The sequence below is a fragment of the Canis lupus genome, chromosome 36 (genome assembly GCF_011100685.1).
Source record: "Canis lupus familiaris isolate Mischka breed German Shepherd chromosome 36, alternate assembly UU_Cfam_GSD_1.0, whole genome shotgun sequence".
NCBI classification, from domain to species: domain Eukaryota; kingdom Metazoa; phylum Chordata; class Mammalia; order Carnivora; family Canidae; genus Canis; species Canis lupus.
In genome coordinates this window covers 4,167,047-4,193,012 of record NC_049257.1, presented here as the reverse complement: position 1 = coordinate 4,193,012, position 25,966 = coordinate 4,167,047, and the positions used below count along the sequence as shown (strand labels likewise).

At 38.5% G+C, this 25,966-nt stretch overlaps 1 long non-coding RNA gene and 1 other non-coding gene across 2 annotated transcripts; both read left to right on the top strand.

Moving 5' to 3' along the window:
* Window positions 1-207: 207 nt before the first annotated feature.
* Window positions 208-24,054, top strand: LOC119867792. The gene is made up of 4 exons (XR_005384484.1): window positions 208-324; window positions 11,430-11,486; window positions 12,730-13,065; window positions 23,950-24,054. It is a non-coding gene; the product is annotated as an uncharacterized LOC119867792 (long non-coding RNA).
* Window positions 17,216-17,322, top strand: LOC119867873. Its single transcript, XR_005384923.1, has one exon. It is a non-coding gene; the product is annotated as a U6 spliceosomal RNA (small nuclear RNA).
* Window positions 24,055-25,966: the final 1,912 nt, after the last annotated feature.

Below are 25,966 nucleotides of genomic sequence, written 5' to 3'. Positions count from 1 at the left end.
CCCTCCTGATTTCCCTATAACCTGCCAACACCTTTGTTAATAATCTCTTTATTAAACTCTCTTCAAATTACCCAATTCCAGTGGACTGTCTGCTTCCTGCCACTAATTTGACACTTACACAAGATCTCTGCATAAGCAAGGCAGAAACAAGTGTATTTGAGAAATTACAATGGATCAGGAACCCAGTTACCTGGAAACCGGGGTCCACAGGCAGGAATTTAAGTCACTCTTGACCCAGAGAGACAAAGGAGAAACTTCTTCACTGAAAATTAGGGATGCAGAGAAGCAAATAAATTCACTGACATCTGGAGATACCAAGCTCAGGTTAGTCATAGTAACATAAGATGTACTGTGCCTTTGTTACAGGCCAGATACTGCGCTAAACTCTTAAGACATTATCACATTTTAGATCATTTTGCAGATGAATAAACTAGAGCTAGGGATCACTGCTGTTTTGTCTACCCAATATCCATCCCTCGATATCTTCTTAACAAAAGTTCCTGAAAGGACTTCATTTTACATGTTTCAGGGCTAACTCTGCCTTTGCCAGTTAGAACAACCCACTTCCCATGCACATGTACCCAACAGGCCATTAAGTCTTCCTTGAGATTTGGTAATTTGATATATGACTTAGGGAAAGAATTAGCAGGATGATTATGTAAGCTGCTACTGACTGGGGCCGTCTTTCCATCTGCTTGGAAAAGCTTTCTCTGGTAAGAAATCATATGATATTGTACAAAGAGAGACAGAGACAAGAGATAGCTGGAGAAAGAGCAAAAGTGAGCAGAAGATAAAAGACCTCATTTGCTCCTGCATCCGCTGTCCTCAAGTGGGTTTTATCCCTAGATTTTTCTTAATGAGTCAATAAATGCTTTTTTATCTTAATCTGAATTATTATAATCCTTTTTGCTTAATCTAAGTTGAATTTCTTATTTATCATTAAAAGTATCCCACAAATGTAATATTTATATAAAAATATAATGATATCCTATAAATACAATTTCTAAGTAAGAACTCCTTCAGCTCAACAGTGATCAACACATGCATGTGAGGAAACCATCCAAGGTTGGGGAAAGACTCAGATGAAGCAGGTGAAACAATCTTAAGAACTCACATATATCCAGAAATAGTTGGTGACCTCATAAACCTGAATGAAAAAAAGTCTTATAATACATGAGACACCAGGTAGAGTACTCAGAAATATCAGTACTCAGAATATCCCTATCAAAATACCAAAACCTTTTTCACAGAACTAGAAAAAACAATCCTAAGATTTGTATGGAATCACAAAAGACCTTGAATATTCAAAACGATCTTGAAAAAGGAAAACAAAACTGAAAATATCACAAATCCAGACTTTAAGCTATATTACAAAGCTGTAATAATCAAAACAGTATAGCACTGGCACAAAAATAGACACATAAATCAATAGAACAGAATAGAAAGCCCAAAATTATATTGCCAATTAATCTTCAATAAAGGAGGCAAGAATAGGCAATGGGAAAAAGACAATCTTTCCAACAAATGACGCTGAAACAGCTACATGCAAAAGAATGAAGCCGGACTACTTTCTTACACCATACACAAAAATAAATTGAAAATACATTAAAAACATGAATGTGAGACTGGAAACCATAAAAATGCTACAAGAGAGCATATGTCAGCAATTTCTCTGACATTGGCCATAACAACATTTTTCTGGATGTCCGAAGGCAAAAGAAACAAAAGAAAAAATAAACTATTGGGACTACATCAAAATTAAAAGCTTCTGCACAGCAGAAGTAACAATCAACAAAACTAAAAGACAACCCACTGAATGGGAGAAGATATTTGCAAATGACATAGCTGATAAAGTGTTAGTATCCAAAATATGTAAAGAACTTATACAACTCAACATCAAAAAAAAAAAAAAACAATATGATTAAAAATGGGCAGAAAACATGAACAGATTTTTCTCTAAAGAAGACATACAGATGGCCAACAGACACATGAAAAGATGCTCCACATCATTCATCATCAGGTGAATGAAGTCAAAACCACAATGAGATATCACTTCATACCTGTCAGAATGACTAAACCCAACAACACAAGAAACAACAAGTATTGGCAAGTATGTGGAAATAAAGGAACCCTCCTGTGGGAATACAAACTGGTGCAGCCACTGTAGAAAGCTGAGATTCCTCAAAAAGTTAAAAAATAGAACTACCCTAAGATACAGTGATCATACCACTGGGTATTTACCCCCAAAAACAAAAACACTAATTCAAAGGGATACATGCACCCCTATGTTTATAGCAGCATTCTTTACAATAGCCAAATTATGGAAGGGAAGATGTGATACACACACACACACACACACACACACACACACGTATACACAGCAGAATATTATTCAGCCATAAAAAGAATGAAATCTTGCCATCTGCAACAACATGGATGGAGCTAGGGAGTATATATTTTTTAAGATTTTATTTTCAGGTAATCTCTACAACCATTATGAAGCTTGAACTCATAACCCCATAATCAAGAGCTGCATGCTCTACTGCCTGAGCCAGCCAGACACACTGGAGCTAGAGAGTTTAATATTAAGTGAAATAAGTCAGTCAGAGAAAGACAAATACCATATGATTTTACTCCTACATGTCATTTAACAAAACAAATGAGCAAAAGGGAAAAAAAGAGAGAGAGAAAAAAAAAAAAAACAAGAAAACAGATTCTTCACTGTAAGAGATCAAACTGATGGTTCCCAAAGGGAAAGTGGGTGGAGGGATTGGTAAAATAGGTGATGAGGACTAAGGAGGGCACTTGTGGTGAGCACTGGGTGATGTATGGAATTTTGAAATCACTATAATGTACACCTGAAACTAATATAGCACTGTGTCCTAACTACACTGCAATTAAAACAAAACAAAATAAGATAAAATTAAATTAAATTAAATTAAAATTGACCCAGAATGACACAGATATTAGAACTAAGTAGTTAAGGGAATTATAATTATAATCCTCATGTTCAAGAAAGTAGAGAGAACCAAAAGTGTATTAGAGAAAGAAATAGAGTGGTATAAAAAAGATCCCAATGGAGGGGTACCTGGGTGGCTCAGTTGGTTAGGCATCTGACTCTTGATTTCATCTCACTTCACGATCTTAGGGTCATGGGGTTGAGCCCAGCATTGAGCTCTGTGCTCAGCAGGGAGTCTGCTTGGGAGCCTCCCTCTCCTTCTGCCCCTCCCCTCTTCTCTCTCTCTCTCAAATAAATAAATAAAATCTTTAAAAAAAAAAAGGCCCAAATCAAACTTCTAGAGTTAAAACATACAATGCCTGAAGTAAAAAGTATACAGGATGGGATTAAAATCAGATCAGGTGCTGTAGAATAAAGCATTAGTAAATTCAAAGACATGTCAATAGAAACATTCAGAATGAAACTTAAAAAGAAAAACGGGGATCCCTGGGTGGCGCAGCGGTTTGGCGCCTGCCTTTGGCCCAGGGCATGATCCTGGAGACCCGGGATCGAATCCCACATCGGGCTCCCGGTGTATGGAGCCTGCTTCTCCCTCTACCTGTGTCTCTGCCTCTCTCTCTCTCTCTCTGTGACTATCATAAGTAAATAAAATAAATAAAAAAAAAAATAAAAAAAAAAAAATCTTTAAAAAAAAAGAAAAACGACTAGAAAAAAAATCAACAGGGCACCAGTGAACTGTGGGACAACCTCCAATGATTTACTATCCATGTAATTGTAGTACGCCAAAGGAAAAGAGAATAGGAGACAGAAAAAATTGTTTGAAAAAGTAATGGCTGGAGTTATTCCAAATTTGTTGAGAAAACAGAAATATCCAGATCCAAAAAACTTAATAAACCCTAATTTAAAAAACAAATGAAGGGGATCCCTGGGTGGCGCAGCGGTTTGGCGCCTGCCTTTGGCCCGGGGCGCGATCCTGGAGACCCGGGATCGAGTCCCACATCGGGCTCCCAGTGCATGGAGCCTGCTTCTCCCTCTGCCTGTGTCTCTGCCTCTCTCTCTCTCTGTAACTATCATAAATAAAAAAAAAAATAAAAAAAAAATAAAAATAAAAAACAAATGAAGAAGCCATACCAAGGCACTTCATAATCAGTAACAGCATCCCCAACAATTCATACCTGGTGTTCAAATAAGAGCATCCAAAGATGCAGTTGTTCCCTTCATTAATTTATTTCTCAATGGCTTAATGAAGGGGCCTTCATGGAACAAGGTGGGGGGATGGTACGCAACTTGCATGTGATAAATCCAGTCCAACATTCTTATCCCCTAAGCCTGTGCATTTCCTCCTCCACATGATGCCAACGAAGTTTTGACATGTCATCTCATGAAATGTAGGTCAGCACTGAGTCCAAGCTCTAATTGATCAACCAAGAAAGATGTTAGAACCACCTCCAGCTTCATGAACTAACACATTAAATCCAGAATCTCTAGGAAGTGTACGTATGTCAATAAGTTCAATTCAATCTACTACATTTGGATAAATGCCTTTGGAATACACAAATGTTCCCCAGTTTCTATTGATATACATTTTCGAAATATCTTGAAAATCTTTTTTTTTTTTAAGATTTTATTTATTTGAGAGAGAAAACAAATACACTCATGAGCTCAAGGCAGAGGAAGACAGAGGGAGAGGGAGAAGCAGACTCCCCACAGAGCAGGGAGCAGGATATGGGGCTTAATCCTGGGACCCTGAGATCATGACCTGAGCGGAAGACAGCCACTTAACCAACCAAGCCACCAAGGTGCCCCAAAGTCTTGAAATTCTTTTGGGGTGTAAATTATTTCCTCCTGGATCATAAGGTTTATCCATCTCCATGGAACATGCTGAGATCTGACTCAATCCATAGGTCCATCGTTACATGGTTGTGGTAAGTCTTGTGGAGAATGGACACCCCCTTTCAAGATATCTGCCCCAGGTGAGGTTATTCCAGGATTTTCCCAGCTAAGGAAGTACAACAATGGACTAAATGCTCATGGAATTACATGGTCTTACCACAGGCCCACTTCTCAGAAATGGCTGGGCTATTTGAGGGCTAGAATGGCTTACTGAAGACTCAGTTATGGTGGTGTTGTTGTTTTAAAAGATTTTATTTATTTATTCATGAGACACACACACAGAGAGAGAGAGAGAGAGAGAGAGAGAGAGAGAGAGAAGCAAAGACACAGGCAGAGGGAGAAGCAGGCTCCATGCAAGAGCTGACGTGGGACTTGATCCCAGGTCCCCAGGGTCACACCCCAGGCCGAAGGTGTAGCTAAACTGCTGAGCCACCCGGGCTGCCCAGTTATGGAGTTTTTTGAGAGACAACAGTCTAAAAAAATGGAAGTCCTGTCCTACCAGGTATATTATATGCTTTGAATCAGAGACCACGACATCATGGCATTTCCCCCATAGCCAATAGACAGAAATCTGGAAATTAAGGAGTGGAAGTAGAGGGAAAATGTGTACTGAAAAGAGAATTCAAACTTTTACCTCTAGAGAAACCAGAATTTGCTAATAATTTAAAAATAGCTATTTCTAGTCCTTAGTCTTGTCTTCTATTGAGCAACAGGGTTCTCAAAGAATGTTGAAGTCCAATTTTAGCTACCTAAAACTGTGGGGATCTTTACACATGTTCAATAGTGTATTATAAAATGATAACCCCATAAGAAAAAATATGAGCAAGGATTTTCCAAGTAGAGTGCCTGGCAGCAAAACAAAAGTAGGAGGGACAGAAACAAATATTTGTGGTGTCCCAAATATGTTTTCCTGATTCTCTGATGAGCTCTCTAGTTTACCTTCCTATTTGACCTAATAATCAGAGTAGTCCCCTTAGGTTACAGGCAGACAAATCACCCTTCAGGCTTAGAGTACAATTCCAAAGAGATGTAATGGGAGAACAAGAGGGAAGGACTCTTGCTTGCAGCCCTTCCTTCAGCCTCTGCTATTGGAGTGGTGTGAAGACTCACTGCTGCGGTTAAAAGTTAAAGGTCAAGTTGGTGTTATTATTCTTTGGGGGCTTTGGCTGACTGAAAAATATTGAGATGGAAACAGGAATTATGATTACTTTATTAGTAGGACTGAATACATGTCTCTGCAAAATGCAGTTTATCATTCAAAGCATGTCATATTGCCCTAATAGTACTTACTCAATTTCTGGGTAGAGAAGTTTTCTTTCTTTCTTTCTCAAGAGGGAGAGAAACACGGTGGTGCAGAGGGAGAGAGAGAATCCTAAGGAAGCTACATGCCTAGCTCAGAGCCCAGTGCAGAGCTCTATCTCACAACCCTGAGATCATGACCTGAGCAGAAATCAAGAGCTGGTTGCTTAATCCACTGAGCCACTCAGGTGCCCCTAGACAGGATTTCTTTTTAACAATTCCCTACTAAACTTCTTATTGATATGAGCCCTGATCGTATGGCCTCCAGTAAAGCAAACCTAGGATCTGGAAAAGTGTGCAAGTTCCTATAAGCAATGTCTGAGCTTACCCATAATGTTGGTTTTCAGGCTGCTTCTTTTCTGCTGAATTCTAGAAGGCTCTAGAAGGACTTAATAGCCATGAAAAGCCCCAAAGAACACAACTCAAGCATCAAAATGGCTATCAAAGGTTTAGAATTCATTGGAAGAATTATTTTCTTTAGACTATAATACTCATTAAAAGTCATTTTTAGGAGCTCAAAATTAGGCAACAATATGCAACAACAGGTCTAATGACTTCAGATTGGAAAGTTCCACTTATTTGATAGCAGGTAAACAAGCTCTAGGGCATCATGTGAGAAAATCAATTAATCATAAAATCATTTAGCAAGAAAAGCTCAGAGAAAAATAGAACCTAGCTTTAAAAAAAAAAAAAAAGTATATTTAGAAACTAGCGATGTCTCCTAACCAGGGCGATGGTAAATAAAGTCATAGCCAAAGTTATAGTAAAATCATGAAGAAAAGCTCTTCTGTCCAAGGGAGAGAGGAATGTGGTATAGTGGCTGAGCATCTTCTGCTCTCCTAGGGTTCACAGGATGTACCTTGGGTTGACAAGTAGTTAGAAGAAAACTAAATTGAGAGCCAAACTTTAAAGAGAGGTTTAATGTGAACAGGCATTCTCACACTAAACCATGCTTACGTATTGGTAAAGTCAATCTGTAGAGCAATCTAGCGATATATATCAAGGGCCTCAAAAATTAACATGTGTTTTGAATAAGATATTTTACTTTAGCCTAAGAAAATAATCAGATTTCTTTTACAATGGTCTTTATGGCAAAAAATAAGAATAAAAAATAAGGGAAATAATTAAAATGCCCAAGAAAACCATTGAGGTTTTTTTCAAAATTATTAATACCCAGTACATTAAGTATAAAAAAATTCAGGTTCCAAACCATGTGCCCATTATTTTCAATTTTGTAACTCTGTGTGTGTGTGTGTGTGTGTGTGTGTGTGTGTATCTGTGGGTGCATATGAAAAAAATATGGAAGGACTTAGAATAATTTTCCTAGAGTCTTTCTTTTTGTATTTTCTTATTTTTCTCTAATGTTAAAAAAGTTCTTTCTTCAAAAAGATATTAAGAATAGCCAACTACTTCAAAGACTATATGAATCCATGATTAAATAATGTGATTGAAAATGAGCATCTGTATAGCGCTATTCACATAGCATGCTCTTCTGAAATATCCTTCTTCATCTTCTATAATAGCTGCCTGCCCTTCAGTGGTCCTATAGCTTCAAAAAAGTCACGAAATTGTGCCAGGATGTGTTCCATCATCCTTAATTATTTGTGCCAACTGATGGGAGCTGAAATATGGAAAACATCAAAAAGATAATCCTAAATTAATTTGGACTTGAACTTGGAATATGACCAGACACATGTGCTTAGACATGAATGTATTTACCCCCTACTAAACCTCAGACCTTGTCCTCACCATTTCTTGGCCTGGCTCCCACATGTAGCACTGGGGAGGTGCTCAGGAACCAAAGAAATTCTGGTGGAGAAAGGATTATTTGGTGATAGAGATGTGGCTCTGAATTGTGGATATTTATATGTATAAGTGCTAAAACATCCATATATAATTGTCCACATATTTATATTCTACCTATAGTAGAATTAATTTTCCATGTTTCTTTGACTGAAAGAGGGGTTTCACTTGTGCAGAATCCTCCAGATTTGATGAAAGTGGTGACTAGAGCAGTGGAAAGGAAAGACGTCATGGCAGGACTGGCTACATAATTTAAGGGACCCAGGGCAAAATGAAAATGGGGGGCCTGTGATTCTAAAAGTTGTAAGAATTTCAAGATGGTGACAGCAGAGCATTAAAGCAAGAAGGGGACCCTTCTAAGCATGGAGTCTGGTGGGAATGTACGTGAGAGCTCAGTCTTGGGGTCAGGTAGGCATGAGATGAAATTCTAGGTTTTCCATTGACAACCTGAGCGAGTATCTTGAGGAAGTCACTTAACCTTTTAAAGCTTTAGCTTTCTCATCTGTAAGATCAGAGTAATGAGAGTACAGCAGCATTCTCAAGATTGTTGTGACAATTGAGAGAGATCATTACGTGTACATAACATAGTGCCTGGCTGGTAGAGGCTGTCTCCTCCATCCGGTAGCATGCAGTTAGAAATCATAGGCTAAAACGTTAGCTTGAGGGTCTCTCCCCAACTTAAAATTATTTTTGGTTACCCACTGTCTACAAAACATAACAAAGATGCACATTATGGCATACGAAGATCTTTGCTACCAGGTTTTACCCACTTCTCTAGACGTGCCACCTATCGCTCTCTCACATGTACCAACATCCGAAATATAATTTGTATTTTCACTATTCATTAAGGATCAATAATTATAATAGGCATAAATGACATGTTAAAAACAGGACATCAGTCCCAAAAGGCTTATGCTAACATCATACTTGCTTACATCACCAAGCTGGGACTTAATTAGGCTCAACTTTCCCAGAAATGGAATCTCAAACCAGTCAGTCAGGATTCGCCTGGTCAGCACTAAGGGAGGTAATATGCCTGATAGGTCATCCCTTAATGGGAAGTGACCTTACAATAACCAACCCTCTTCTTTTGCCTTGTGGAACTTCCTTGTTCCTGCTCCCTTCTGCCAATAAGTCATTTTGTACAGTTCCTTGGATCTCCTTTTTTCCCGCTTGCCAGGAGGCTGCCCCATGTGAATCAGTTTTTGCTCAAGTAAACTCTTAAAATTTTTTGTATGCCTCAGTTTATCCTATAACATATAAAATAAATGTTTCTTTGTGCCAGATGCTGTGCTAAGCATTCAGTTGCCGGGAATGCTAATTCTCCGCTCCTGATGTTTCTTCCCATGAGAAGAGCCCCATGATCTGTAACACACCTGGATACCTTCCACCCTCCCCCAGGGGAGGAGTGATTTATCTCATTAGGGAGCTTGGAAGAAACTAGGTACTTCTAATCCAGCCTCTTCTCTCTGTAGCAAATCTTTTCACAGGGAGCATGTGTTCTCAATTGATCTCAGGCATGCTGTAAGCTTAGTAGCAAATACCTTTTCCCAGTGGGAGACCTATTGTCTAGGACTGCTTGTGACCAAGTGGTAAGTCTGTTTATTTCAGTGTTCAGTGTCAGGAAGCCCATGCTCACCGATGTCAGCTTTTTCGATGACAACGTCTCCTGTCTGCCCTCCTCTTGTCGATTTCTTAATTGGTTCAGAACTTGGGTGGGGAAAATGAGTATTATTTATCGAAGCTGTACAAACACCCCAGGACAGTCTACATTCATTAGCTCCTTTAAACTTCATAATTACCCTATGAGATAAGCATTTTTGTCACCCAATTTTTACAGATAAAGTAAGGATTAACAATCAACTAAGCAGCGTTGTCAAGATTTGAACTAAGTCTATTCGATGCCAAAGATTTTGCCCTTAAATTTGCCCTTTTTTCTTTTTGCATGGCAGTTTAATAATAAACAATAAGAACATTCAGATTTGAGGTTGATGTTGAAAAGAAAGCTAACGTAGTATTGTATCCGGTATACTTATATTCTGTTTGGCAGAGAAGTAAGCCAAGCTAAACTTAAATTCAGCAAATGCTGAGTTTTATTTTAGGAAGAGCAAGCTGTAACCATAATAAAGAACTGTATTTACAGCTAACAGCAATACCCGTGTTACTCTATAGGTCTTACACTACAATTTGAAACTACATTTCATGATTTATAAGGTCTGAAACATAAACAGTAAGAAGTATGTTTTTGGACATTTCTCATGAACAATCATAAAACTAACGATTTTGTGTGGAATTGTTTTGTCTATTCTTTCTCAAAACATGTGCAAGACATCTCTGATGGTGAACTCGTTCTTTCTTTTTTTTTTTTTAAGATTTATTGATTTCTTTTAGAGAGAGAGAGAGAGAGAGAGAAAGTGCACATGCACCCATGCACGCACACACACATACATACGTGCACAGTCGGGGGGAAGGGGCAGAGGGAGAGGGAGAAAATCTTCAGCAGACTCCTGCTGAGCCCAGAGCACAAGGCAGGGCTCAAACTCACAACCATGAGATTAAGACCTGAGCCAAAATCAAGAGCCAGACACTCAACCAGTTGAGCCACCAAGTCATCCCTGAAGGTGAACCCATTCTGATTTGAGCACCTGACTATTTTCAACATTCAGGGAAATCCTTCACACCCCACCCATCCCTGGGAAAGTTTGGTTTTTCTACTCGGTAGGAAGGAGAAATTAGAACACCTGAAGCAGTAGATTGACAATTTATGACCACCTAGAGAATGAGAAGGAGCTTTGCCTATCCCAGATCCTTCATGCTGGCACACAGATGAGTCATCAAAAATTCACTAAAATTTCTATTATTTATGCTGATGACAGTTGTGCTAATAAGAGAAACAACAAAAGTGGGCAATGCCCAAGAAGTACTAGAATCTGGCAGATTTACTGTATTCATTCACATTTATAACTCAACCCTTCTCCATATGTTCCTAGTTATTATGTTCCATAAGAATTCCTACCAAGACCCCACCCAAGTGTTGCCGCTCTCTTGTGGTCCTAAGAATGTCAACACTGTGCAGTATTTTCTTCTTTATATGACTGTATCCCTCCATATGTTGTTCATCAAGATGTATTTTCCCGTTTGTCATATTTGTCTAATCCTATTGATTCAGCCAAGAAAGCAATACATAGAAAAGACTCCCAAGCATTTAACTACTTTTTAAATGTAAATCTTCCTACATTTCCCATATATATTCCCTGACCTGACATTTCTCTTTTTAAGTACAATGCTTGCCACTCTCGACTGTGTCTTTAACATTTTGCCCCAAACTGCAACTGGAAAGGCAAGAAAACAGAAAATGAAAGAATGTAATTTGTACTCTTTGTAACCTTCATTATTTATCAAATATACCTTTTTTTTATAACCACTTTTGTAGCAGTTCAAGACATGCCTAATAGTTCAAGATATTCTTTTACAGGCCTGGTGAATAATGGAAAACCTAGAGAGTCCTGGCTTGGAAAAAGCAATCGATAAGGTTAGTTTGACACTGCTTACTGTTGGAGAAATTGTCTTTTCTTTGAGAAAGGTTGACTGGTGGTAATCCAGAAGAACTTCTAGAGAACAGTTGTAGACTCAAAACATGGGTCTTTGTCTGCATGGATGCAGCACTTTGTTTGCAAAAAGGCTTCACTTCTATTGCCTCACTGATATTCATATAACATGGTGACATAGAGAATGTTTTTGCCCATTTAAAAAAAAATGGTAAGTTGAGGCAGAGAGAGGTAAGTGATTGGCTCAAGAACAGGTAACACATGATTCCATAAGTTTCAGGTTGTAAACTTTGAATCAAACTCCCCTCAGGAACCTGATGGTGAAAAGGACTTCCTATCTCCAAATTTCCTGAATTGTGTGATGTGGAAAATTTGGGAGCCTTGTACCAACTTGATTTGCCTGTTGCGTAGAAGGATATATAATTTGGGGTTCAGAATTCCACATCATGCTCTATAGGTCTTTCTCTTCCTTCCTTGTCTGTCTTCCCTGCCCACTAGTCATTAGTTGCCTACCTTCAATCTTCCGCCAACAGCAACCCTTACCTCTTAGGCAGGCAGTTCTAAATAGTTGTTGTTGGTTACCATGGTAACAGACACTTAAGTTTCAGCTTCAAATGCCTCTTTTAATGAGGCGATTTTAAGAATATTCATGATAAATTGCCGGACCACAAACTTAACTGTGGGAAGTTTTGCTTTGGAAAATCTAATAAGAAGCAAACAGAAAGAATGAGCAGCAAGTGCAGCAGAAAATGGGGCCAGATTTGGAGGGGTGAAGGGAAGGAATGCCAGCTCTGACTACAAAAAGCCAAATCAGAATCAATTCAAAGCAGAACTTTAAATGATAGATGGTCGTTGAAGGGCTACGAGCACACGGAGCCAGGATTCCTCGCGAGGAGGAATGGTAGAGTGAGGGACAGAGGACAAGAGTTGAGTGTGTCCTACAGAAGGCTGTGCATTTTAAAGAGTTCCATTTCCTATTTTATTGCTGACGGTGGTGGCTAAATGTAAGCAACAATCTTCCTTTTGTTTCTCCATTTCTCCATTTCTGAAACCAAGAGACACTGCAATCTGGAGAGAATGCAATTAACTAGAATGCGAAATTGGGCACGAATGAATTTTCATGGCAACCTAGGTTACCCACAAACCCCCAAAACCTAGGGGTCCTGATAATGCTCCTGGATCCTGTTCTTAATCTCTTCTCTCTTCTACCCACTACGAATTTCACAGAAAACTAAAGACTTGAATACGTTGCTACGCTATCACATGGGAAGAAACCTACCATAATCACCCAAAGAAAAACATGTCACAATCCCTGTTCTGCTGTAAGAGAAAAGCGTGCCTCGTCCGTACAGGCCAGCTTCACTTTCCACCTGGCGAGACGTAGGGGAGAAGCTGGCCTAAAGGAGCTTTCACGGACCCCTGACGTCTCTGGCCGGCTCCCCAGGTCCCTACAGGGACGTCTTCCTCTTGCTGCTCTCAGAAAGCACCAGGAACAGATGCATTACAGTTTGTGACAGGAGAACAGCCTGTGGATTCCGCCTACTGCCTCGGTCCATCTGGGAGGTGGGTGCGCTAGGGAGCCCACAGAGAGGGGGGCTCTCCTGGGAATCCCTCGGGGTGTCATGGCTATTGGTGCTTTAGTTTCAGTAGATGGCACTGTGTCTATTGAGATAAGCGAAAGGAGAGTCTAGATGGCAAATCTAATTGTTTCTAGAGAAAGCACACTGCATGTAAGAATGCATTGCTTTTTTTTTTTTTACTTTGTAACGTGATAACACGAATACTACTCAGTATTCATGTTAGCACCCTCTTTGGAGCCTAAGGAACTTTATGATTTATTATTCTGGCTCAGATGCAGGGCTGTAGTGGAGCCCAGGGCCATTCTATGAGGGATATAGTTGGGATAAGAATAAATCAGGCTGAGTGTTCATCCACTTTGTCACCCAAACACATATAACAGAACCTGTACTCCATCTGTGCTCTGGATTCCCACCCTTTACCCCAAAAAGGAAATTCTGACATCTCAGTTTCTACCCAGCACATGGGAATCCTCACACCCCCCGAGTCAAGGCAACCAGAAGAGTTTCTCGTATACTGGTAGTCCCGTGTGGCAGATACTATTACTCACCCATTAGCCATTTTATTTTCTAATACGCACTCAATTTTTTCCACTCTTCTAAGTGTTTTTAGAAAAGTAGACCCCAGCACCAAAAGACAAATCAAGTTTATTTGAAGCCAGTTATGGTCCTTTAAATGGGAAGAGAATCTCAAGTTTGCTTCTTAGAAAATAAACTCTAAACACAGCATGGAGGATAGAATAGAAGAAAGGAGGCTCTGTGAGCCAAGCAATGTGCCATGTACTTAAGAGAATACTCTCTTTTATTCCTTACAATAATCTTAAGGTAGGTACCATACTACCCATTTTACAGATGTGAAAACTGAAGCTCAGAAAGTATAGGGACACCTGGGTTCTCAGCAGTTGAATGTCTCCCTCTGTCTAGGTCTCTGCCTCTCTGTGTGTGTGTCTCATGAATAAACAAATAAAATCGTTTAAAAAAAATATAAATAGCCTATCTAAAATCATCCTTGCAATTGACTGCATGCATAATGAGATTCTTTTTTTTTTAAGATTTTATTTACTTATTTGAGAGAGAGAATGAACGAGAGAAAGAACATGAGCAGGGGGGAGGAGCAGAGGGAGAAGCAGACTCCCCACTGAGCTGGGAGCCTGACATGGGGCTCAATCTCAGGACCCCAGGATCATCACCTGAGCCAAAGGCAGATGCTTAACCAACTGAGCCACCCAGGTGCCCCATATTATGAGATTCTAACCTTAGAAGGGAAATCTGCTATGTGACTTATGAGAAAGGAACATGCAAGGAGAAAACGCCTGTTTCTGTCCCATGACATGAACTTCTGAGTATAAGCCCTGGGACTACAGCAGTCATCTTGAGACAATTACAGGAGCCAACCTAAGAGAAGGAGACAAAAGTCTGAGTGAGGATGACTGAGCAAAATATTGGAAAGAACCTGGGCCCTTGATGATGCAGTTGAGCTGCTGAGTTAACTAATCATCAAACTCCAGATTTATATTTCAGCCACTTTGAAATATATGTTCAGTTACCTGTGGCCCAAAATATAGTATTCTAACTAATACAACCTAAGACCCTAACCACAGATTATTAGAAAAGGATTAGTGCTTGAGCTAAAAGCAGCTATGCAAACGGTGAGTGCCAAGGAGTCAGGACATGAGAGTCCACCTCTCAGGGACTCTATAATGGATCCTGTGCAAGGAGACTAATCAGATCCTTCCTGAGGGGGCTGCAGCCGGTGGAGGGGGGTGGGGAGGCAGGGCTCTGAAAAAGATAACATTTTCTCTCATTTCCTCAGAACCTTTCTCTATCAGCTAACCCATCTCTCTTCTGTTTCTTCAACGTTTTCTGTGGAAAGGACCTCTCTACTAAGTCACTGGAGAACCATACTTCTAAGTATTTCCTTTTGTCTTATAGGTATATTACTATTGCTACTGTGGCACAGGGATGCACCTTCTTAAATACCATTTAAATTTTTCACATTGAAGGAGTACCTCCGTGGCTCAGTTGGTTAAGCATCTGACTGTTGATTTCAGCTCAGGTCATGATCTCAGGGCAGTGAGATCAAACCCAGCATCAAGCTCTGCATTCAGCAAGGAGTTTGCTGGAGATTCTCTTTCCCTCCCTCTCCCTTTGCCCCTCCCCCACACCACTCACATGTGCACATGCTCTCTCAAAAAAAACTAAATTAAAAAAAAGTAAACTTTTCATATTAAAAGCTAACAATACCTTTGTCAAATTCAAACTTTCTTATATATACTACTCTAAATAGCTTTTCTCTTTCGTAATCGACTTACTAAAATAGTTGTCTCCAGTTCCTATTCTTCGAGTCACTCTTTTTTTTTAAGATTTTATTTATTTATTTGTGAGAGACACAGAGAGAGAGGCAGAGACATAGGCAGAGGGAGACGCAGGCTCCCTGTGGGGAACCTGATGCGGGGCTGGATCCCGGGACACGAGGATCACGACCTGAACCAAAGGCAGACACTCAACCACTGAACCACCCAGATGCCTTCAAGTCACTCTTCAATCCATGGTAATTTATACCTGCAATACCTTAACAGAACATTGTGTTATAAATCTTTAATCTTTAAAAAATGTTTAAATGTTTAAAATGTTTAAAATGTTATAAAATGTTTAAATGTTTAAAAAATGTTAAAAAATAGTAATAAATATAAAATTATCGATTGCTAAGTAACAAGCTGCCACCCAAACTTGGTCACTTAAAACATTTTTTTTCTGCGTGGCATTGGGTGGAGCTGTGGTCATCTGGAGGCTTGACTGGACTAGAACATCTACTATGGCTCATTCACATGGCGGGCAGGTGGTGGTAGCTCTAGGTTGGGAGCTTAGCTGGAAGTGAGTCCTTCTTCTCATGGTTCCTCCATATGTGGGCTTCCCACAGCATGAAAGCTGAGTTTTAAGAGGGAATGTTTTAAGTTTGTGAAAGTAGGAGCTGTCCAGTCTCAGAAGTTAAACAGTCAGACTTCTGCCGCATTTTATTGGTCAATACAAGCCAAATACAGTCCAGACTGAAGAGGACAATTGCTATTCCTCCCACCAACAGATTAAATCAAAGGATTTGCAGCTATCTTTAATGTACTGCTGTAATTAATGGTTTTCCTTATTGCAAATCCAATGAAAACAATACATTCCTTATTTTATGTGACATCTCAATTCTTAAAATATTCTCTTCTTTCAACTTCCATGACAACACGCTCTTCTGATCTTCTCAATACTTCTAAAGCTATTCTCACTTTCTTGTGATGAATCGTCTTCATTTCTTCAAACTCAAAATATTACTATTCCTTAGGATTCCAACCTTGGTCCCCTTTTATTATCACTTTATATATTCTTATTGGACATTCTAATAAACTCTCAAGACTTTCATTACTATCTACATATTAATCACTCTCAAATCTTTATGCACAGCTCATATTGCTCACTTAAGTTTCAAAACTAGATATCCGGGATCCCTGGGTGGCGCAGCGGTTTGGCGCCTGCCTTTGGCCCAGGGCGCGATCCTGGAGACCCAGGATCGAATCCCACATCGGGCTCCCGGTGCATGGAGCCTGCTTCTCCCTCTGCCTGTGTCTCTGCCTCTCTCTCTCTCACTGTGTGCCTATCATAAATAAAAAAAAAAAAAAAAAAAAAATTAAAAAAAAAAACAAAAAACAAAACTAGATATCCCATCTTTACTGAACATCTCCTATTTTCATTTAAATATCCTACAAGCATCATAAATTTTAAGTCTAAAATTGAGCTCATTGTATTTTTTCCCAAAGCCTCTATTTCAATGTTATCTTTCTCTGTGAATAGTACCATAATTCTCTTAGTTACATGATACAGATAATTAGTCATTTTGACTCTTTCCTTTTGCTCGACTATACATCCAGTTGCCAAGGCTAGTTAATATTATCTTCTTAATATCTTTGAAATTTGTTGACTACATCTGTTCTCCAATTTTTTGGTACTGAACTCTAGATAGTCCACTATCATCTTTTACCTGATATATTTCAGCATTTTTTATCTAGTCATCTCACTTCCAGACTGGCCTCTTCTTTAATTTGTTTTTCACCGTGAAGCCAGAGTCATTTTTAAAGCTAATATTAGATTATGTTGCGCTCAATTTGGCAGCATATATACTAAAATTGGAACAATACAAAAAAGACTAGAATGGCCCCTGAGCAAGGATAACTTATAAATGTGTAAAGCATTCTTTATATTTTCTGTGTTTATGGGCATGCAATCTATAAAGATGTAATTTAGGGCAGCTCCAGTGGCCCAGCAGTTTCACACTGCCTTCGGCCCAGGGTGTGATCCTGGAGATCCGGGATCGAGTCCCATGTCAGGCTCCCTGCATGGAGCCTGCTTCTCCCTCTGCCTGTGTCTCTGCCTCTCACCCTCTCTGTGTCTGTCATGAATAAATAAATAAAATCATAAAAAAAAGATGTAATTTACATGACAATAACAGCACAAATGAAGGGGGAGGAGTCCTAGAGGGACAAAGTTTTTACATACTATTATAATTAAATTGATATTAATCTGAACTGGCTTGTTATGAATTAAAATGTTAATTGAGCCTTCATAGCAACCACTAAGACAATGACTCAAAAAATATAATGGGGCACCTGGGTGGCTCAGTTAGTTCAGCATCTGCCTTCGGCTCAGGTCATGATCCTGGGGTCATGGGATTGAGTCCTTTGTCAGACTCCCTGATTGCTGAGGAGTCTACTTTTCCCTCTCCCTCTGCTTCTCTCCCCATTCATGCTCTCTCTCTCTCTCTCTCTCTCTCTCTTTCTCTTTCTCTTTCTCTTTCTCTCTCTCTCTCAAATAAATAAATGAAATCTTAAAAGAGTATATATAGTAAGAGGGGTGCCTGGGTGGCTCAGTCTGTTAAAGCACTGACTCTTGGTTTTGGCTCAGGTCATGATCTCGTGAATCATGAGATTGAGCCCTATGTTTGGGCTCCATGCTCACTGGAGAGCCTGCTTGAATGTTCTCTCCCTCTGCCCCTCCCTCTCCTCTCTCTCTCTCCCTCTAAAATAAATAAACCTTTAAAAAAACTACAGTAAGAGAAATAAGGAAATTAAAAGAGTTCATTAGAAAATAACCTTTTAAAATAAAAGCAGTAATGGAGAAAGGATCAAAAGAAAAAAAAAAAAAAAGACATGTAGAAAACAAATAGGAAAATGGCCAATGTAAACATGACCTTATCAGAAATTTCATTATATGGAAAGGGATTGAACTGAAGTGCAGAAATTTACAGAACAAATTAAAACAAAACAAAACAAAAACTCCAAATCCAACTATATGCTGTCTGTAAGAGACACATTTTAGATTCCAAGATACAAAGAAGTTGAAAGTCAAGTATGGGAAGAGATATACTAGGTAAACAACAACAAGAAGAGACCTAGAATGGCTACTTTAATACCAGACAAAGCAGATCTTAGAACAAAAATTAGTACCAGAGACTAAGAAGGGCATTTGATAAAAATACAGTTAATTCATCAAGAAGATCTAACTATAGACATATATATATATATATACCAAATTTATGAAGCAAAAAGTATCAGAATTGAAGGGAAAAATGGTCAATTCAACTATAATATTGGAGATTTCAATATCTCACTTTCCGTAATGATAGAACCAGATAAAAAGTCACCAAGCAAAGAGAAAACTCAAACAACACTATAATTTAGCTAACAAGGATCTATAGAACTCTCCATTCAACAACTACAGAGTACACATTCTTCTCAAGTACATGTGAAACATTTACCAGGATAGAACATATGTTATAACGGCCATGAAACAAGCATCAATAAATTTCAAAAGATTGAAATCATGTGAAGTATATTCTCCATCTACAATGAATAAAATTAGGAATTACTAACAGAAGGAAATGAGACAAATTTACAAATAGATATTTCTTAAAAATATTTTTTTTTATTTATTAGAGAGAGAACAAGAGAGCACACAGCAGGAGGAGGGACAGAAGGAGAAGCAGGCTCCCCGCTGAGCAGGGAGCCAGACATGGGGCTCAATCCCAGGATCCTGAGATCATGACCTGAGCCAAAGGCTGATGCTTAACCGACTCAGCATTCAAGCACCACTTCAAATGGAAATTAAACACAATCATAAATAATCACAGATTCAAAAAAGAAATCACAAAAGAAATTAGAAAATACTTCGAGATGAATGAACATGAAAACACAACATGCCAAATCTTAGGGATATAGTGAAAATAGTGCCTAGAAGGAACTTTTTTTAAGTTTTTTTTTTTATTTTTATTTATTTATGATAGTCACAGAGAGAGAGAGAGAGAGGCAGAGACATAGGCAGAGGGAGAAGCAGGCTCCATGCACCGGGAGCCCAACGTGGGATTCGATCCCAGGTCTCCAGGATCGCGCCCTGGGCCAAAGGCAGGCGCTAAACCGCTGCGCCACCCAGGGATCCCTAGGAGGAACTTTATAGCTGTAATTGCTCATATTAAAAAAAAAAAAAATCCAATCAATAACGTAACATTCCGCCTTAAGGAACTAGAAAAATGAGAGCAAACTAAATCCAGAACAAACAGAAGGAGGGAAATAAATGAAATAGATATTAGAGAAAGAATAGAGAAAAATCAAAAAAATCAAAAGCTGCTTCATTGAACAGATTAATAAAATTGACAAATCTTTAGCTAGCCTAATCAAGCAAAAAACAAAAAACAAAAAAACAAAACAAAAAAAGGACTGAACTTGCTAAAATCACCAGCAAAAGACATATCTACCAAACTTACAGGAAAAAAAAAAAAAAAGATTATAAGGTGTTGTGGACTGAAGGTTCATGTCCCTTAAAATTCATACCTTGAAGTTCTAACAATCAATGTGATGGGGTTTAAAATGGTGCCTTGGGGAGATAATTCAGGCTGGGTTATGTCATCAGGGTGGGGCTCTCACAAGGAGATTAGTGAAGTTAGAAGAAGAGAAAGATTCTCCTCTCTTCCCCTTACCCCTCTTCCCCCACCGCACGCCTGTCCCAAATGCAACGACCAAGGAATGACCAAGCGAGGACCATGAGAAGGTGGCTCTCTGTAAGCCAGAAGGAGAGCTCTCGCCAGGAACCAAATTAGCTGGCACTTTGGTTTTGGACTTTCCAACCTCCAGAACTATGTAAAATACGTTTCTGTGGTTAAAGCCATTCAGTCTATAGCATTTTATTATGGCAGCCTGAGTTAAGACAGATTTGGTAAGCACCGCTGTAACAAATATCTAAACCTGTGAAGTGGCTTTGGAACTAGATAATGGAAAGAACCTAAAAGAGTATGGAGGTGCATGCCAGACATATGGACATTAAGGGAGACTCTAGTAAGAGCTCAGAAAGAAGAGGAGGGCTGAAGAGAAAACTCCATCTTCTCTCTCTCTTTTTTTTAAAAAAAAGATGTTTGATTGATTGATTGATTGATTGATTTGACAGATTGAGAAAGAGCATAAACAGGAGGAGTCACAGAGGGAAAGGGAGAAGCAGGCTCCCCCGCTGAGCAGGGATCCCGATTTGGGGCTCCAACCTAGGACCCTAGGATCATGACCTGAGCCACCCAGGCACCCTTTTTTTTTTTTTTTTTTTTTTTTTTTTCAGAGAGAAAGCTCCATCTTCTTGAAAAAGACTTAAAGAATCATGAATAGAATATTGGTAGGAATATGGACATGAAAGGCCATTTGTGAAATCTCAGATGGAAATGAAGAACATGTTTTTGGAAACTGGGGGGAAAAGAAGTCCTTGTTATAAAATGGCAAAGAATTTGGCTGAATTGTTTGTGTCCTAGTGTTTTATGGAAAGTAGAATTTGTGAGTTATGAAACTAGATATTTAGTTTAAAAGGTTTTTTAATATATTTTATTTTGTGTTTTTTGTATTTATTTTTCTTCAAAATAAAATTTTGACACACAATACTATGTTAGTTTCAGGTGTACAGCACAGTAAATTCGACAAGTCTATACGTTATGCAGCGCTCTCCACAAATGTAGCAACCATCTGTCAACATACAATGCAATTACAATATCATTGACTATATTCCCTATGCTGTGCCTTTCATCCTCATGACTTATTCATTCTATAAGTGGAAGCCTGTACTCCGCCTCCCCTTCACTCATTTGGCCCATCCCACCCTTCTCCCCTCCGGCAGCCATCAGTTTGTTCTCTGTATTTATGGCAGCATTTCTGATTTTTGTTTGTTTATTCATTTGTTTTTATTTTTTAGATTCCATGTATAAGTGAAGTCATGTTATTTGTGGTTCTCTGACTAATTTCAGTTAGCATCATAACCTCTAGATCCATCCATGTTGTTGCAAATGGCAAGATCTCATTCTTTTTTAAGGCTGAATAATATTCCATTGTTTATGTAGACCATTTCTTCTTCATCCATTCATCTATCAATGGACACCTGGGTTGCTTCCATATTTTGGGTATTGTAAGAATGTTGCAGTAAACATAGGGGTGCATATATCTTTTTGAATTGGCATTTTCATTTGCTTTGGGTAAATACCCAGTGGTGGAGTTTACTAGATCAAATGGTGTCTCCATTTTAAATATTTGAGGAACCTCCATACTGTTTTCCACAGTGGCTGCAGCAGTTTGTATTGCCACCAACAGCACAAGACTGTCCCTTTTTCTCCATATCCTTGCCAACACTTGTTATTTCTTTCCTTTTTCAATTTTTGGCATTCTGACAGGTGTGTATGGTGATATTTCATTGTGGTTTTGACTTGCATTTCCCTGAGGATGAGTGATGTTGAGCATCTTTTCATGCACCTGTTGGGTATCTGATGTCCTTCAGAAAAAATGTCTATTCATGTCCTCTGCCTCTTTTAAATTGGATTATTTGGGATTTTTTTGGTGTTGCATTATACAAGTTCTTTATATATTTTGGATAATAACCCTTTATCAAATATATCATTTGCAAATATCTCCTTTTCAGTAGGTAGCCTTTTTGTTTTGTTAATGCTTTTCTTTGCCATGTAAAATCTTTTTATTTTGGTGTAGTCCCAATAGTTAATTTTTGTTTTTGCTTCTCTTGACTGAGGAGATATGTCTTGAAAAAGTTGCTAAAGTCAATGCCAAAGAAATTACCATCCATGTTTCCTTCTAAGATTTTTATGGTTTCCTGTCTCACATGTAGGGCTTTGATCCATTTTGAGTTTATTTTTGTGTATAGTGTGAGAAAATGGTTCAGTTTCATTCTTATACATGTAGCTATCCAGTTTTCCCAACACAATTTAATGGAAGAGACTGTCTTTTCCCCCATGCTATATTCTTACCTCCTTTGTCATAGATTAATTGGCCATATAATCATGGGTTTATTTCTGAGCTTTCTATTGTTTCATTGGTGTATGTGTCTATTTTTGTTCCAGTACCACACTGTTTTGATTACTACCACTTTGTAGTATATCTTGAAATCTGGGATTAGCTGAAAAGATTTCTAAGCAAAGTTTTGAAGGCATGTCTTGGTTCCTCCTGACTCCTCATATTAAAATACAAGAGAGAGTGCTCGCTTCGGCAGCACATATACTAAAATACAAGAGAGGAATGAATTGAAGAAGGAATTATTAAGCAAAAAGGAATCTGAATTTGGAGATTTGAAAAACTCTCCACTTGTCCATATTACAAAAAATTAGATCACATGTATTAAAGAGAACACCATGGGTATGACTGGACTATCTTTTTTTTTTTTTTTGGAATTTATTTATTTATTCATGAGAGACACAGAGAGACAGAGACACAGGCAGAGGGAGAAGCAGGCTCCCCATGGGGATTCTGATGCAAGACTCAATCCCAGGACCCTGAGATTGCAACCTGAGCCAAAGGCAGACACTCAACCACAGAGCCACCCAGGTGCCTCTGGACTATCTCTTGATAAGGAGTTTATGGGGTTATACAAAGAGAAGTACTACCAGTTTGAACTGAAGAGAATGGAAATGAGACAAAGTAAAGAAAGGCCATGGGTCTTTATGATAAATTCACAAGACTGGATGATAGTGCTATTAGGCTAGGACATGTGCTATTCTTTAAGTAAAAGACAAAATGACCCAAAAGTGGTTCAGAGATCATCAGAGCCATCACTTGGTTTCAAAAGATCAGATGGCCTCTGATAGGGGTCTGGGGACTGGAACCATCCTGCAGGGCTGTGGGCCAGGGCTACCCTGAGGTGCCTTGGGAGTGAGACTGGCAGTCTTTCGGGCACAACCCCAGTCCAACAAAGCCTCAGAGGCAAGATCTCTGCTTTAATGGTCCTAAAGGTTGAGCATCAAACTAAAGACAGTAATCTCAAGCCTTAATGGAACTCACTTCTGGGTTTTAGACTTGCTTAGGACCCATTACCCTTTCCTTATATCGTATTTCTTCCTTTCTTCCTGTCCCACCATTGTATTTTGGAAGCACATAATTTGTCTGGTTTCACAGGTTTACAGCTGGAGAGGAATTTGTCTCCAGATGAATCATACTTGAGTTCCACTATGTGTGATTTAGATATTTAAATGAGACTTTGGACTTTAGAGTTGATGCTAGAGCAAGTTAAGATGTTTCAGGCTGTTGGAATAGATAAGAATACATTTTGCGTGTGAGAAAACATGAATTTGAGGGAGCCCAGGGTGGAATATCATGGACTAAATGTTTGTGTCCCCCCTTCCAAAATTCGTATGTTGAAGCCCTGGCCGCAAGGTGGATAGGATGTGGAGATGGGACCTTTGGAAGGTAATTAGATTAGATTAAATCATGAGGATAGGGCTCTCATGAAGGAATTAATGACCATAGAAGAAGAGGAAGAAAGTAAGATCTCCTTCTCTCTTTCTCTCTTTCGACATGTGCGTGCACTGAAGAAAGACCATGTGACAGCATAATGGGAAGGTGGCTGTCTGTAAGCCAAGAAGAGAGCTCTTACCAGGATCCAAATCAGGACCCTGGACTCTACAGCCTCCAGAACCATAAAATAAATTTCTGATGTTTAAACCACCCAGTCTGCAGTATTTTGTTATAGCAGCCTGAGATGGCTAAGACATAAGGCATACAGTGAACAATTATAGGCCAACAAAGTAGAGAACCTGAATGGAATGGGCAAATTCCTAGAAACATAGAAACAACCAAAGTTAATTGATGAAGAAATAGAGATTTTGAAAAGACACGTAGCAAGTACATAGCTTAAGTTAGTAATCAACAAACTTTCAGCAAAGAAAAGCCCAGGACTTTATGGTCTCACTGGTAACTTCTACCAAACATTTAAAGAAGAAGTAATGCCATTATTAACTTTTGCAGATAATAAGAGAGGAGAGAACAGTTCCTAATTTATATTTTGAGGCCAGTATCTCCCTGATATTAAAGCAAGACAAAGACATCAGAAAAGAAAACTTCAGATTTATATCCTTGTAAATATAGAATCAAAACTCCTCAATCAAATAATGATAAACTAAATTAGGCAAAACATATAAAAAGATTTTATACCTTACCAAGTGAGATTTATGATGGGGGCAAAAAATTATTTCAACATATAAAACTCAATCTGTGTAATATAATGTATTATAGAATAATAAGAATAGAATAAAGGGGAATAAACTTGTGTGATCATCTCAATAGATGCAGCAAAAGCATTGTATAAAATTCAACACCTTTTCATGATAAAACACACTTAGGAAATTAGGAATGGAAAGAAACTTCCTCAACCTGATAAAAGGCATCTACAGCTAACATCCTACTTAGAGGTGAAAGAATGGGTTTCCCCTGCAAAGAGCCAGGAAGAAGATAGTCACCTTCCAGTCTGACATCACTTTATAAATCTAAAATTATATGTTGTAGTCAAAAATACTTTTTTTTGCATGGTATGACCTAATTTTTATTCTTTAAAAAGTACATATGATGCATGGAAATGAGTTTAAAAGTCTATGCACCAAGATGATGGCACTGGTAATCTTGGGATGATGGAAATGCCATTGATCCTTATATATATTTTGTTGTTCTTTTTTATAACAGCATCATTGAATATAACTCACATATCATACACTCCACCAATTTAAGGTGTACAATTCAATGATTTTTAGTATACTTGTTCAAGCATCACCACTATCCAATTCCACATTTTCATCACTCCAAAAAGAAACCTAATACCTATTGAAAGTTATCTCCCTTTTCCCCCTCCCAGCACCTAACAATCTCTAATCTACTTTCTCTTTGTATGGATTTGCTTATTCTGGACATATGCCATATAATAGTACCATACAGTATGTGGCTTTTGGGTCTGGCTTCTTTTCACCTAGCATAATGTTTTCAAAGTTTATCCATGTTGTAGCATGTATCAGCAGCTTCTTTTTCATGGCTGAATAATATTCCAGCATATGGATATACCACATTTTGTGATATGCCATTCATCAATTGATGGGCATTTGAGTTGTTTCTACATCTTGGTTATTACTAATAATGTGGCTATGAACATTCAAGAATAAGATTTTGGTTTTTTTTTTTAAGATTTATTTATTTATTTATTTATTTATTTATTTATTTATTTAATTTATTTTAGATGCAGAGGGAAAGAGGATGTGGAGGAAGAGCAGAAGAAAGGAGAGTCCTAAATGAATCCACATTGAGTGTGGAGCCAACCAGGGCTCAATCTCACGACCTGAGATCATGACCTGAGCTGAAACCAAGAGTTGATTCCTTAATAACTGTATCACCCAGGTGCCCCACAAGTACAAGCTTTTGTGTAGATATATGTTTTCCTTTCTCTTGGATATATAGTAAGTGTATGTTTAACATTGTAAGGCACTGCCCAATGGTTTCCAAAATATTTGTATATTTTATATTCCAATCAGCAGTGTATGAGAGTTCTAATTGCTCTATATTCTCACT